Source organism: Lichenostomus cassidix, chromosome 1, assembly GCF_008360975.1.
Source record: "Lichenostomus cassidix isolate B80296 chromosome 1, HeHo_3.0, whole genome shotgun sequence".
In the NCBI taxonomy this organism is placed as follows: Eukaryota; Metazoa; Chordata; class Aves; order Passeriformes; family Meliphagidae; genus Lichenostomus; species Lichenostomus cassidix.
Window position 1 is genome coordinate 13,732,794 of NC_139479.1, and position 14,895 is coordinate 13,747,688.

A 14,895-nucleotide genomic window follows, 5' to 3' on the forward strand; every position below is an offset into this window, starting at 1 on the left:
TTCTTGTTCAGTTTAACAGCAGGCAAACCGAGCAGCAAAAATAAGAAACCTGCAAAGCAGCAGCTTGATTCATTATTTGCAAACCCATTCCTACATAATTTGCAGTTTAGAGTAACTTCTGTTAAATATCTTTGGTCTTGCTCTTTGCCAAATTAGGAAACGTGAATAGACTTGCTAGGATCATAGTTGTGAGTATAGCAGTTTGTGGGAGGAATGTAATTTGGGAGATGTCATGAAGCTGGATCCACTGAAGGTCATCGAGTGCTCCTTTGTTAAGATATTCCTGTAGTAATCCCCTGATGGGAAACTGGTCTATCATCTATAATTAGCTAATTAGCATACTTTACTTTGTCATAAAGATTTTTTTCTTCCACACCTGTAGATGTGTTAGATGGAGCTAGTTTTAATATACAACATGAGTTATGATTCATTTCCCTTTTCTCCGTCGACATTTTTTTTCTGCTCCCTTCACACCTGCACATTTCTACGTGCACAGAAATGAAGCATATGCAAAATAAAATAGTAGCAAAATATCATGCACTAAAAATACATGTCCTGTTGAATAACTAATGGTAGGAAGCATTTAGTTTGTGGTAAATGTAGCCTGCTTTGGCTGAGATTAATTGCTGATTGTTGTGATATCTCGTGGGATAACTGCTATGGTGATTGTACTTGAAAACGGGCCTGAGCACAAACTGGCATTTCACCTGAGAATACAGATAATTGCAGCCAGTTACTTCTGCAACCCATGTTCATTCTTCTCTCTGTACCCCTTCACGTTTTGTGTCCTGTAGTGTGGAGGACTGTGTAAATAAACTTGTTACAGTGAAGGGACATGGAGTCTGAATGCTGGACTTGGGTTTCAGAGGACTTAAACCTTCAGCTAAAGTGATTTTGTCCTTTCCTGTTGAAGGAGACTTTCTTACACTAAGTAAGGAGGAACTTCTTGAAAGGCAAAAAGGGAAATTTACTGCCTTGAGGTTACAAAACAATCTGTCCTGGACAGAGGGGCAGCACTCCCAGCACTGTTTTCTGGTTGTGCCTGGAGAAAGGGATTGAGAATCCCCATCACAGCTTGGTGAGATGGTTTCTCATCATGTGATGCAATACTCATTGATAAACTGTTGTATTTACCTGGAACTCTGCTGGGCAGGGTGGTTTGATTGCAGAAGGTAGTTCTGTTGTCAGGTTACAGGAACAAGGAAACTGTATTTTGAAGGCTGAAGAACTAGCAGAAGCTTCCTAGGGCAGCTTTGCATTATGTAGGGAATTCTGCCCTGCATGAAATGGGAAATCTTGTCAGCAGAACAGCCCCTGAGATTGGTGTCACTTGGGGAAGAAGGAGAGAGAAAGGGAAAAAAACCAAACAGAAGTCCTGTAGGGAATAGAGCTCTGATATCCATACACAAGATGTTCCGTGGTGTTGCTATTAATTATTTACATAAAAAATTTGTCGATTACCCTGGGGTAAAAGTGAACCTTATAACTTTGCCCACTAAATGCTGAGGATTTAATCACAGTTTCCTGCTCTTAAGCTGCATCTCAGTTAACAGCAGCCATTTACCTCTCCTGGTGTTCCTGCTCTGACACACAGCTTAGTGTTTGCTTCTCATTCCTGTGCTCACATGGATCAGAGAGGTTCAGTTAAACTGCTGTACTGTTACAAGCAAGGTTATTGCTTTTTTCTCCAGAAACACAACAGTGCTTTGCTAGTAGAGGAACTCTGACATGCTGTGAGCTCTTGAAAGAGCACTGCAGCCTTAGGAAAATATGTTCATTTGACTGAGTCCCAGCAGCCAGAACTTGTGTGAGAAGAGAATTCTGCACCTAGAGGATGCCAAGGTGGGTCATGGAGTGGAAACTGTTGGGTGAAGAAGGAGGATGTGCGTCAAGAATTTCTGCAGGATCCTTTTGCCAAAATCAGAGGTGGCTTGGGGAGATTTCCTTGATGTGTATAAGTGTCTAAAGGCAGGGTGCAAAGAGGACAGAGCCAGGCTCTTTTCAGTGGTGCCATGGACATCCCCTGACATACTCACTGTGTGGCCTGCGATAATTTCAAAATGCTTCCTGTATTCTTCTATCAGTGGTTTCCTACCAGCCTGCTGTCCTTGATTCAGAACACCCAGATCAGCAGCACTCAAGGATTTCATAGCCAGCCATCAATTTTGCCAGGTCCCCTCTTCTTGTCCTAAGAAACGAGATAGTTGAAGGCTTATAGGATTTCTTAATAGCATTTTTATAGTTATTTTAGTTTGCCTTCCAGGATTTTTGAGTCCACTTACAACATCCCTTCAGACTTTAAAACAGAAGAGCAAGAAATTTCTTTTCAAAGAGAAAAATGGAATCTCCAGGACATAATTTAATATCAGAGGAACCTTTGGAATCCTGTTACCTCCTTGAGCAAAAAGAAGTTATTTATATTTTTCTTTCCCAGAGTTTCTGTGATCAGAAGAAAATATTTAGTTGTCATGGTTTAACCCCAGCCAGCTACCAAGTACCACACAGGCACTCACTCACCACCCAACCAGTGTTGGGGGGAGAGAATTGGAAGAGTAAAAGTGAAGCCATGGGTTGTGATAAAGACAGTTTAATAGGCAAAGCAAAAGTTGTGCATGCAAGCAAAGCAAAACATAGAATTAATTCACTGCTCCCCAAGGGCAGGCAGGAGTTCAGCCACCTTCAGGAGAGCAGCGCCCCACCACATGTAATGGTGACTTGGGAAGACAAACACCATCACTCTAAACATCTCCTCTTTCTCCTTCTTTCCCCCACTGTATACTGAGCATGATGCCCCATGGTCTGGAATTTCCCTTTGGTCATTTGGGGTCACCTGTCCCAGCTCTGTCTCCTCCCACTTTCACATTCACCTCCCACTTCCCCATCAGCATGGCAGTAGGAAAAGCAGAAAAGGCCTTGGCTCTGTGTAAACCCTGCTCAGCAATAACAAAAACATCTCTGTATTATCAACCCTGTGTTCAGCCCAAATCCAATACACAGCCCCTTACCAGCCACTGTGAAGAGAATTAACTCCATCCCAGCCAAACCCAGTCCAGCTGTCTCTCACATGGTCTGCAGCTGTCCATCCTGAATTGAGTCTCTTCCCGTGACACAATGCTGTGGTAAGCCCCAGCATGTCGTTCCTCAGACCTTAGCAAGTCAGGGAGAGACTTCCTTCTCATTCTCTAGTTGAACAGTGGAAGAGAGGGGGAAAACAGGCTGGAGAGAGTCTGCTTTCTAGATGCCAAACAAACCTTGAAGGTACGTATTAGGAGGTTAATTTTGCCAAGTAAAGAACATGGTGTATTCTTGTGAGCAACAAATGCTTCTACATAAACTAGTCAGGAAAAGATGATGCTTTATGGTTTTGAAAACTGACTAATAACTTCAAAACAAATGCTGAAAAACCAGAAAACATTTTACTTCAAAGCGAACTACAAGAAGAGATACTTGTATTTTTTCAAAACAAGAAATATGCAAAAAAAGTATTTTATTTCCAATAACATATTCAAGCAGAGCTTTATTACTGGAAGAGACAAGCACAAAGTAATAACTTGAAGAAGTCTCTCCTAATTTTTAGATGAGCATGTTACTTATTGCTCTGTCAATACCATACACAAGAGTTTGCAGATATGTGGAGATGAACTGGCCTCTACACACAGACAGGAGAAATGTCTTCATTGAGCCTCTCCCTTTGAAATGTTAATGCCCTTAAAGTAACAAAATACTTCCCCTAGCAATGTGGACCCACAAATCTCTGCTCTGTTCTGAAGTGAGAACCATTTCTGGAAGAAAGTTCCAAGAGTTTTGTTTGAAAGCTGAAAATTTTCATTAAAGCAAAAAAAGGTCACTGCAATTTAATAACTGCTCCCCTGTGGTCATTCTGTTGATCACTTAGTCCTGAACTTTTGTTTGACTCTTTTATAAAGTAACCCCTCTATTTCCATTGGTGCTGTTTCTGACAGATTTCTATAAAAACTAAACTTTACACTCAATTTCCTGAGTTAGATGCAATTTCTGGGCTGACATCCCTCAAAAGAAGATTAGAAAGGCAGGAGGCCTCCTGAAGATACCAGATGTGGAGGGATCAGTGTAGCATGAAGGTGGAATGCAGTCAACAGGCTTTTTCTTACTCATCTCTGCTAGATGTGTTAAGAGTTAGCACATAAATGACAGCATCAAACAACAAGTACCACTGGAATGTATTCCTCTTGGAAATGTCAGAACAGGATATCAGGGATCCCTAAAACTTCAGTTATTTTCTGTGTGAACAGGTATTTAGGAGAAGGTCCTGTGACTTAAAAGACACCTATCCCAGGTCATATGCATATAAATCCACACAGAACTAATTGTAACCAGGGAACTGTTGGCATTAGAAACCGGAGAGCAGGAACGGAACAAGATCATACTGATCGCTGTTAGGGAGTTATGAGTGAGATGAGAGTGCTGCTGTTTCTGCCAGTGTTAGGTATGCCTGGAGCAATCAGACACTGTAATGACAGACATCATCAGAAACACAAAATAATAAGCAGTTCCAGTCTTTCTAACCTTACACGGTTCAAAATGTGTTCCGCACAAGGTTTTCAAGTGCTACATCAGAGTGAAAAGGCTAACTGCTTTGGAATACATGAAGTGTGACTTCCCACGTTAGTAACAGCTCAGATAGTTTTATCGAATCTACATAAATTGTAGCCAATTAAGCTGACAGTATGATCTGAAATATCGCAGCTCTGATGTGATAATCAAACGAATTTTCTTCTAAATTTAGTGCCTCATCATTTGGTTTTATAGTTTTTATTCATTTCATTTGCTAGAAGACTACCTAATTATGTTCTCACAGCCTTATGCTCAAAACCCACATAAATTACTGCATCGCTGTACTTTTTCATCTCTTGCAGAACTGGCTCAAGGTGGCATGAGCCTTGTGACCCTGTCCAGGGGCAGGACATCTACAAGTGTCACAAGACCTGCTTTTACACTCAGGACTACAACTGCTTCAACCATCAAATTGCTCCTGTGTGCCTTTTTCTAAAATGTAGCTCTTTTAATGCCAAGGTTACCTTTATTTCACGTTTGTTCACAAATTCCTTCTGGGAATAACATTTTGTAATGTTTGAGCTCACTGTATATAGGTAGAATATCACATGAAGGTAGAGCTCACCATGAGACTGACCCCAACATCCATTGCCCCATCAGCAGCACTACAGACGAAATACTAAGCTTCCAGTGTTGTTGGGTTTTCTGTCCCTATCTGCTGCTGTTTTAATCCCCTAATTCCCCTTTGATTTGCCACAGCAGTCTCAAATACACTGTATTTCCATGTATTAAGAGAACAAAAGACACAGTATAAATGAGCATTTTCCTGCAGAAATATGTATTAGTTTTACTCTTCGTCATAATTTATTTTTCAAATTTGATTTGCTGCAGGTTGTAGCTAGTTGAAGGGAAACTCAGCTGAACTAACCTTTACTTGAACTTGGGAACAAGCGTAATGCCTGGTTTTCTGTCCTGCCATTTACTGGTTATAACAGTATGGCTATATTTGCTTCTGACCACAAATGACTGAGGTTCACGTACAGACATGGATTCCACAAAAGCAGAAAAAAGCCCTCAGTCTTGGTGTTTAGAACTTACTCCCTCACCTTGGTAAAGCCGATGTAGCATTGAATTTATTAATTCAGTTATTCAATAGATAGAGAAAATAAATTGAGTCCTTCAGCTTTTATCTCTCCTGGGTCTTTGTTCTCATTTGTTGCCTTGGAGCACACCTTGTCTTAAAATTGCTGTTACTCCCACGTGAACTTGCAGAGCCTTTCAGGGCACAGAAATGCAATCTCGGAGCAAATAATGGCTCTGGCCTGAATGCTCTCAGGGAAAGCAAGGGCAATGGCCATGCCTGCTCTGCTTCCCAGCAAATGAACCCTGGAGAAGGGGCTGTGTCTGCTGCCCTGGCAGTGCCTTCCAGCAGCCGTGGCAGCAGAAATGCTGCTGTGCACAAAGGGAGAGCAGGGCTGCTGAAATTGCTTTTACTGAGGAAACATCAAAGAACAAAAAGCTGCCCCCAAAGCCAAACTGCTCCTGTGCTGAGGGAAGGATGATGACAATAACTGGATATTGCTGTTTCAAAGCTTTGAAACGTGCTGCCTTTATATAGAAGATGAAACCAACACAAAGTATGTACTGAAATGGAAGAAAGTGCATATCCGAAGACTTGAAATCAAATATTTGAGCTGAAATAGACAGAATACAGGGAAAAAAACACCTTCAGTTTTTCTGTGTTTACAAATCAGTAAGTGCAGTATCCTTCCCAAAGATTGTTAAAGACAGGATAGATTATGTCCTCTGCTAAAATTAATGAAGGATCTCAGACCTCCATTAAATACTTAATGAAGGCTCTCAAACCTTTTAATTTCAAATTTCTCAATTTCCTCGGTTTTGTGGTTTTATCTGAAAATATTTGAATTGATCTGTCTCTTCAGGCTTTGAATGGATGCATTTATTTTGGAAGAATATGTAATATTTGTCTCTTTTAGTTCTCAAGACAAGAGTTCTCTCTGTGGAGACAAGAGGCATATTTTCAGTTTTTCAGTCTATTTTGCTGAAAGTGAGTCCAGATGGGTGTATCACATGTACCCTTTTTTTAGTTTAAGCCCTTCATTAAAAAAGTAAAATTAGGCAATAATTTAGTATTGCATCCCTTTCTGCTTTTTATATGATTTTAAAATTTTCATTCTGGCACAGAGTAAATATGCTATAATATATGTGAATAATTATTCTGGGGCAAATTAATTCTGCAGCTAAGTGTTGTCTGTCTCCAGTTACTTCAGTTTAACATCTTAGTAGACAACACCCAAGCCACTGTTGAGGTTGTGAATTCTTCAAAGTCTGTCACAAACAATGTTTGTGTTCTGCTTTACATGAGTAGAGAACAAGAACCTGGCCAGACCTGTGTTACTCCTGGCCTAATACCACAGCTCAGTTGACAAGCAGTGGCTTGCTGGGCCATGTCCAGGTGTAAACTTATCTGCAGTTTGGTTGAAATAAAAAAGAACCTGTTTCCCTGAGGCAAGATGACAAAAAGAGCGATCAGCTCCAACTTCTGTAATGCCTTGCTTTAATAGACACCATAGAGGTGAGTGGAGCTTCTCTGGCTCTCAGAGAAGCTTGTGCTGACCTGGGGCTAAAAGCCTCATTTTTGAGCTAAAGATTGACCATCTCTCAGCAAAGTCAAGTCCTTGGGACTCCATCTGCAGTGAGATTTTTGGCATCTTAACCATTTTCTTCAAGGCAAATCCATGGTATGAAAATCAGGGACAATGGCATTAGAGTTCCTTGAGACAATGGAGCATTCCTTCACATTCCTCAGCAGTGTCCAGGATTTTATTAACTGCACAGGGACCAGATCCATGTTGGGCAGAATGATGCAGGCAGCTCCAGACATCTATCAAGGATGGCAGAACAACCCATTGCATTGCTGTGTTCTCATCTGCCTCAGAGAGACACTTCATCTCCATGTCTCCCAGTGCCCCTCTTTGCCATGGAGGTGATCCTCTTACCAGAGGGAACAACTGCCTGGACTGCAGCTTCTGTAAATACCTACAGCTCACTGGCTTCATCTCTAAAGAGGGGAACTGCAGTGCCTCAGACCCTGAGGGCAGGCAGGCAGGAGGGGAGAATAGATGGCCCACATTACAACACTGCCTTCTGCCTCCATTGCTGTCTCAAGGGATGGATGGATGGATGGATGGATGGATGGATGGATGGATGGATGAAGGCCAGCATTGTCTTCCCCTGCCAGGGTACTCTAGCATTGCTCAGGGACAAGGCCTGGTTCCTCCCAAGAGGAAATTGGCTGTAAAGAGAATGCACAAGGTTACAGAGAAGAAAATGGAGGTAGAGAGTCCTGTGTCACCCATAGTCCTCAGTGTCTCTGATCACACAGGTCCCTTCAGAAACTTACTGCCCTGCAGAAACTCACACTTCTGCCATCTCAAAAAGATCATTTTGCATATGCTATTAAGAATCCTTGAGACACTTCTGCCAGCAGCATGGTGAAGCTTGTGTGGAGAGCTGTTTAGATATAGCTAACAGAAAAAAATTGAAAACAATCGGATTTTTTTCCCCTGGAGCTTCAGCAACGTCCTCAGTAAAGCCAGGAGACATTTTCTGTCACCCTGGATTTACAGTGTGAACTGTCTCCTCCAGATATGCTCCAACTTTTTGAAAAGCAAGAAATAAAAATTGCAAACATACAAGAGAAGAGATGTGCTGGTGGTCCCTCTCTTCTGCCTTGGCTCAATGATTATCACACATACCCAGCCAGGAAGCATGAAAAAAGCAGGTCAGGTCCTTCTTTGCTGCAAAACGATTAAAACCCACAATTCTAGCTTCCCTGGAGACTGCAGACTACCTTGGCAAGAGGGCCCTCTCTAGACTTCAAGCTGAAGCTCGGCTGCTGTGCAGAAATGAATTAAAATTAATCTGTAGACAAATGAGCCTGATGGCAGCTTAGCAATGTGGAGCTCAACTTGCAGTAATCAAACTTGCCTCCATGTGTCTTAGCCTGTGGGTTTGCTGTGTACCATGTCTAAAGGCTAATTTGTGTAACAACAGTTTCCTCAAGCTGTGATTTGAAAGAAACCAGGGTGGCTGCTGCTGTGTTTTTGTGCTAAGTCTGATGCAATTATGTAGGTGCTGGGGAGGAAAGTCTCTGTGAAAATCCACCAAGCTTCTGGGTGCTGCTCTGGTTTACACATCTCCCTGGTACTCAGATGAGCAGGGTTATTGAAACTCAGGTAATTTTAGATGGGCATGAGCACAGTGTGAGGTTACAGTGTGGTTGGATCATGGTTTTGAGGACCACAATTTCAGCTTTAAGTACCTGCATCCCATTTGCACCTTAGGCATCTAAATTGCTGGGACTGTCCTCCAGTGGAAAGGAGCACAACCCCAAGGCCACTCAGTGGGAACTGTGCTCATAAGTCACTTAAGTCCATCTCAAAAACACACTCCAAATTTGAATATTCAAGTTGCATATTGTTCACTGCTAAGAGTGAATAGGGCTCTGTGTGTCTCTGTAGTCAGATCCAGGACTGCTGGTACAGCTGTGCAAGAGCTCCAGCAGGAGCTGCTGTATGCACGTTCTGAGAGGAGCTTTTCTGCTGAGCTGAGCAAAAGAAATCTGTTCCACAGAAACTGTAGGTCATGGCCATACAAATTCAAAATCAAAATATAATTCATCTCTGGTGCCTGTTTTTTAACAGCATGTGATTCCTCTCACCTTTTCCTTCTATTTCTGCGTGGAAACTTTTTTTCCTTTTCAATTTGTTTATTCAAGAAAAAATTTTTTGTTTTGAAACATGGTGCTGTGAGAAAGTCTAGTTCTCCCCTATGTCTTCCAGTCAATCCTAATAATTAATTTCTAAATGCTCACCTGTCACAGCTTGCAAATCAAATATTAACAGGACAGTCTTGCACAGTAACATGTTGTAACACTTTCATTTATATTTTGAAGAAATCTATCTATTCCTTGGCAAAAGATGGGCTTACATTTGAAACTAATAAATTAAAAAATCCTGTAAACACAACATATACATATGTATGTATATATGTAGGTATGTATTATACATAGATGTATGTATATGTGTGTGTGTGTATACATACATATATATATATATACACACACACTGGTTTCTGATGTGAAAGAACTACGCATGTATCAAATATCAAGCTACTGTCATTAGAAAGAGACAAACTGCCACACTACCTGTAGCAGCTTTGAAGAAGCAAGATAATGTGAAGAGTTAAGCATATCCTGCATGGACCAGATGTCAGAATACACAGTTTTCTAATACAGTCAGTAACACGTCAAGTTAAATTAGCAGCCTCTGTATGATGTCTTGGCTTCATGCTTTTCCATCTCTGAGAAGATCCTCTGGGTTAGGTGCAAGACAGCTGTCAAATTTCCCAAGCTGATTTAGAACTCTCACTTTTCCATGGCAAAGGGGGCCATAAAACCTAGGATGAGAGCTAAATATGCAGAAGAGGCTGTGGAGAATGTGGGTTATGGAAAAAAATATGTTGGCTTTTGAGTTGGCAATCATTTTCTTACCACCCTTTCCTTTTCCTCTCATTTGCTAGATTTTTTCAATATTTTGTGCTTCATGCAAAGTGTGAAGAGTTTCAGGAAAAGTATTTGCAAAGTGCACAGAGACCACTCAGTCTCTATTTAAATGTATCAAAAATAAAACCATAGCCAACTTCCATCTCATCTGTGACTATATTTGCAGGGATGTGACCATTGTCTCAGGCCCTCTCTTTTTATTGCACATGCCAGAGTTATATTGAAAGAAAACAGGTGGATGATCAGTACCACGATTAATCACGGTTCAGTTGTGCTGTGATATTATCTGTAGGCATATCAGATGCACACCATATTTATATGGAACAACACTCACTCATACATTATGAATTCTGTGAGAAGAAGCCATATGACCAGGAGAAAGTAGCATTTTTAGAAACTGTAACTAGCACAGAGAGTCAAATGTGGGTTATTTACAGTACAGACTGGGTAAGGTGGCAGAAGAGGCAGAATTCATGATGAATAAATTGGATATTGCTGTCCAAACAGAGATAGGTGAGATTTCTATTTTCTTCCTTGGAGAGGAGCCTCTTCTCAGTGTCTTCAAGATCACAGAGCTTGCTGCTAATGCATTGAGAGCAAAGAAATCAGTCTGAGAGAGCTTAGGGATAGGGATTGCTTCAGGTCCAGCAGTGCTTGGCTCCACCAGCCCAAACACCCCCATGCTCCCTGTCCTTGTTCCTGCAGAGCAGCTGAACTAAGTGAGGAGTCACCTGGCTCCACACCAGCCTCATAGCTGAGAAGAAATAACCTCCCCTGCCTGCACAGCCCAACAAGGACCACTAAATACCACTTCTGCTGACTGGGATCTCAGGGCACATCTTCTCTTTCAGCAGCAGAGCAACACCCAGCAGTGCCAGCTGCCTCACAGAGCTTCAAAGTGTCCAAGTGCCCGTGATCTCCCTGAGAAGTCCTGAAAGAGCAGAAATTACAGCAGGGCTATGAGGCTTCCAAACAAACCCTGATCCTGGCAAAACCCTTGCTAGGTTTTAGCTCTAGGAAGCTTCTGAAGTGGGATGATTCTGTTTGTAACTTTAATTGCAGTTCCGTTTTAAAGTGAGGAGCACATCAGGCAGCAGAAGGGCGATCCCCCCTCCCCAGGGTGGTGTGTCAAGGCACAGCAGCCCTCTGTTCAAAAAGGGTCTGTAGAGGTTACACTGCTGCATTTTTTCCCTTTCACTCCAATAGCAGAAGCAGGTAGGTTGTGCTGCTGCCCTTCTGGGTTTCCCTGGCTACCACAGAAATGTGGTTGCTTTACTTTCCCCAGCCTCTTCTCAATAGTAATGTAAAAGAACAGTGTGTCTTTCAGCTTCTTCAGCCATGTGAAGTGCTAAAAATGCAAGAGACTCCTTTCTAGCAGTCTTTTGAAGCATTAGTTTTAATGAATCATGGTTTTGTCAACTCTATATAATGATTTAACACAGAACATTGCCCAAAGGGTTAATGATGAATCTAGTTTATTTACACTGTTAATTATTGGTAGGGTATGGGGGGCTCTGGGTTTGGGATTTTTTTTCTTTCTTTTTTTTTTAGGGAAAAAAGGGGAAATAAGTGTTACACTGAGAGAAATCCTAGTCAAAACCTATTGGTAAATACTGCATCGTGGCAGTAACTCTTAAGGGAAACTAGAGGGCAAGCTTCTAAAGTACTTTGAGCTCTGAAAACCTGCAATTAGGTATCTCCTCAGCTTCCCAAAGAAACGCTAAGTGCCTCACTCCTAGGGGCTTGCATGTTTAATCAGCTAAATCCTTTCAAAATACTGCCCTGGGAGGGCTCAGGAAGCCTGCTGCATAAAAATAATAGTCATTGCTGTGTGTCAGCAGTCAAGCAGCTCCTATTGTAAGTCTGCTGATTATCATACCCAATATATCTGAGTTGTCATTTGCCTATCCCTCCCTTTGTCTCAATTTTTTTGTGTCATGAACTGTGTCTTACTGTGTACTGGAAATCACTGTGGACCAAATAGGTTTTATTATTGTTGTTATCATTATTGTTATATGGGTGAGTACTGCTTAGTATCTGCATGGAGCTTGGCTTCTGACCCAAGCATAAAAATAATATTTTCTTATGGGCCAGTCTTTGAGTCTGGGGGAAATTGGGTATACAGGATCATTTGTAGAGTTTGTAGTTGTCAAAATGGTTCTTGAAGGGCAGCATTAAAGTGTTTGGCATCACACACCTGAACGAAGGTGCAGATCAATGCAGCAGGAGGCTGAGATGAGGCAGAGGCTGTGGAACAGTTTGGGGATGCCAATTTTATGTTATACTGCAGAGGTGGGCAGCTGAACCGCAAAGGAGTAGGAATAGCTGGGGTTAAACCATACTCTTTACAGTTTAAAAAACAAGAATATTTCTCCACTGATTTGAGAAGCTATCTCCAGCAACTTCTGAATGTTAGGAGCATTGAGCAGGGAATAGGGTTTTTGAATCTGCCAGACCTGAACTTGTTGACCCTTGGAAGCCCCCTAAGTCGAAGAGCAGCACCATCCTCCTGGGCAGCTGCTGGGATATAAAGCTGGCCAGATCAGTCATGCTCAATGTTCCAGGTTGCATCAGGAGTGTTGCTGAAAGCAAAATGTTTCCATAAAAAGTTATATTTTTCAGAGCACAAAACTTTCCCAGTGGAGAAATGTTCCATCAGAAAAATGTTGGACCATTTTGACTCTTGGCATACTCTAAGGTACAAAAGCTCATTGCATTTTAAATAAATTTCAGCAGCCTTAGCCCATGCCAACTCTCAAGCAACAAATCAAGCAAACTCGGCTTTTTCTCCAGTGATTATCCAACCTGATAATTCTCTTGTCATTGCACCCTTTTGCTTCACTGAAGGAAAAAAAAGGAGTGTTTGCAGTACACCAAGATGCTGTTTGCTTCTAATTTCATTGCCCTGAAACTTGAAATTCATAAGAAGTCATGACATAAATATATAGATACAATTGTAATCCCAAAGTAAGCATATACAAACAAACCCAAAAATCAATTATCTTCAGGATACACATGATCAGACTTTGTTTTAGAAAACATTTTTTTAACATTGTAATTTCTAAAATCAACATTAAATGTGCCTATTTTTTGAGGACAAACACAAGACAACAGTCTGCCTTGCCAAAGTTTGAAGGCATGGCTTTTGAAAGTCTAACCAGTCAACATCCAGTGCTTAGACCTTTCTTCTCAGTCATTAAAGTTGCATGAAAATGGAAAGTATTTGCAATAAAAAATGAATGGCAGAGCTAGGATCCTGGACAATATGTGAATTCTTATGGGTAATGAAATAAAAATCTTCAGACAATATTAAAGTCTGATAGGAAGTGAAAAATCAGGCAGTATGGAAGCTAAGGGTGAGTGTTTATGTGTTTGTCATTGCACATCAATTAACATACTGTACAGTCAGCCTTATATTGTGTTGCCTGAATTTCATGATTTATAACAATTTCCCTCATACCATCGCATATCTACAAAATTATGTGTGTTTGCAAAACCAGCACAGCAATGCTGAATCATCTTTTCTACATACCAGTACGTCTCTGAAGTAGCCTACCTCACTTTAAGTATAGGAGAAAGAAAACTTGGTATTGATATCTTAATATTTGAATATGAATAACCACTATTAGGCTTCGTGTTCAGTTGTGACTGATTAACTGATGCTCATGTGAGTCATTTATCAACTCAATATTATTTTAATCTGTACTTTTAATGATTAAGTTCCTCTTTTTTTTTTTTGAAAAGGAAAAAGTCATTGACTCCACAAAAGTCAGCTGTCAACAAAGATCAGTGGAGCTTTAGAAATGCCATTTAGTGAGGGACTCCATAGGAATCAGCAGTGTGCCAGATATTTCACTTTCCACAGTCTTTGTCCCTGCAGCTCTATCATCACCTGCAAAATAAAAATTCTTACTCTTTTGCTTAGATTTTCTAAATTTAAAAAATAAAAGTAATTTTTAAGCCCTTCTCTGTATGTGAAAACTGTGCAGACACCAAGCAGCACTGGGCGTGTGTCTCTGGAGAAAATGCCAGCTTATCAGGAGTTTAAGTGGCAGCCAGCATGACAATAGCAAAAGACATGAGCATTCAGGTGTGAAATCACAGAGCCTTTCCAGCAGCAGCATTTTGCTGTGTGATATGTTGCATTCAGGTTTGTGAGAATGTTTCGTACATAATTTAGGGTGAAGCTTTAATATTTGATTGGAGAGCCAGCACAAATGAAGTGCCAGTGTAAAAGAAGTCCAAGGCCGGTGCGTTCCTCCAGAATCTCTTTTGTGCAAAACAACTTGAAAATCATTGTTCATCATTTAATTATGCAGCATAGTTAGAGTTCATATGGAATGAAATAGCACAATCTTGAGGGTGATAGTTGATGCCTGCAATGGCTTTTATCTCACTGAGGGACTACAATAAGACTGCTGAAAACATCCAACAGGAAGAGTCATTACCCTCCCATAAAGATGTCAGTAAAAATAACATCATCTTTATCCAAATTTCAGCCTCCCCAGATTAAATATTTTTCTAGATAAACAAAAGTGGGTGGCCCAAATTTTCCCAGAAAAGCACAGAATATCTGGGGATTTTCAATTTCCTGAGAATGAGTCAAAATTTTTCAACTAAACCAGGCACTTTTGTCAAGAAGCTTTGATTTTTTTAGATTTCTAGCTCTCTGTCCACCCCAAATAACATTTCTAAATACTTTCAACAACTCAGCAGCTTCAAACCCTTTGGTGCTATGGCTCTGGTGCAGACATGAACCGTAAAGATCATTATGA

At 41.0% G+C, this 14,895-nt stretch overlaps 1 protein-coding gene across 3 annotated transcripts in view; it reads left to right on the forward strand.

The window, feature by feature from the left end:
• Positions 1–14,895, forward strand: part of SMPX (small muscle protein X-linked) — a 39,269-nt gene that overhangs the window by 14,999 nt on the left and 9,375 nt on the right. The window contains exon 5 of one of the 3 annotated variants that reach the window (XM_085050713.1): positions 4,896–5,722. The exons of the other annotated variants lie outside the window; for them this stretch is intronic. The gene's annotated coding sequence lies outside the window, so the exon portion shown is untranslated. Of the gene's footprint in view, positions 1–4,895; positions 5,723–14,895 lie in introns of those variants that run through there. 3 annotated transcript variants of the gene reach the window in all.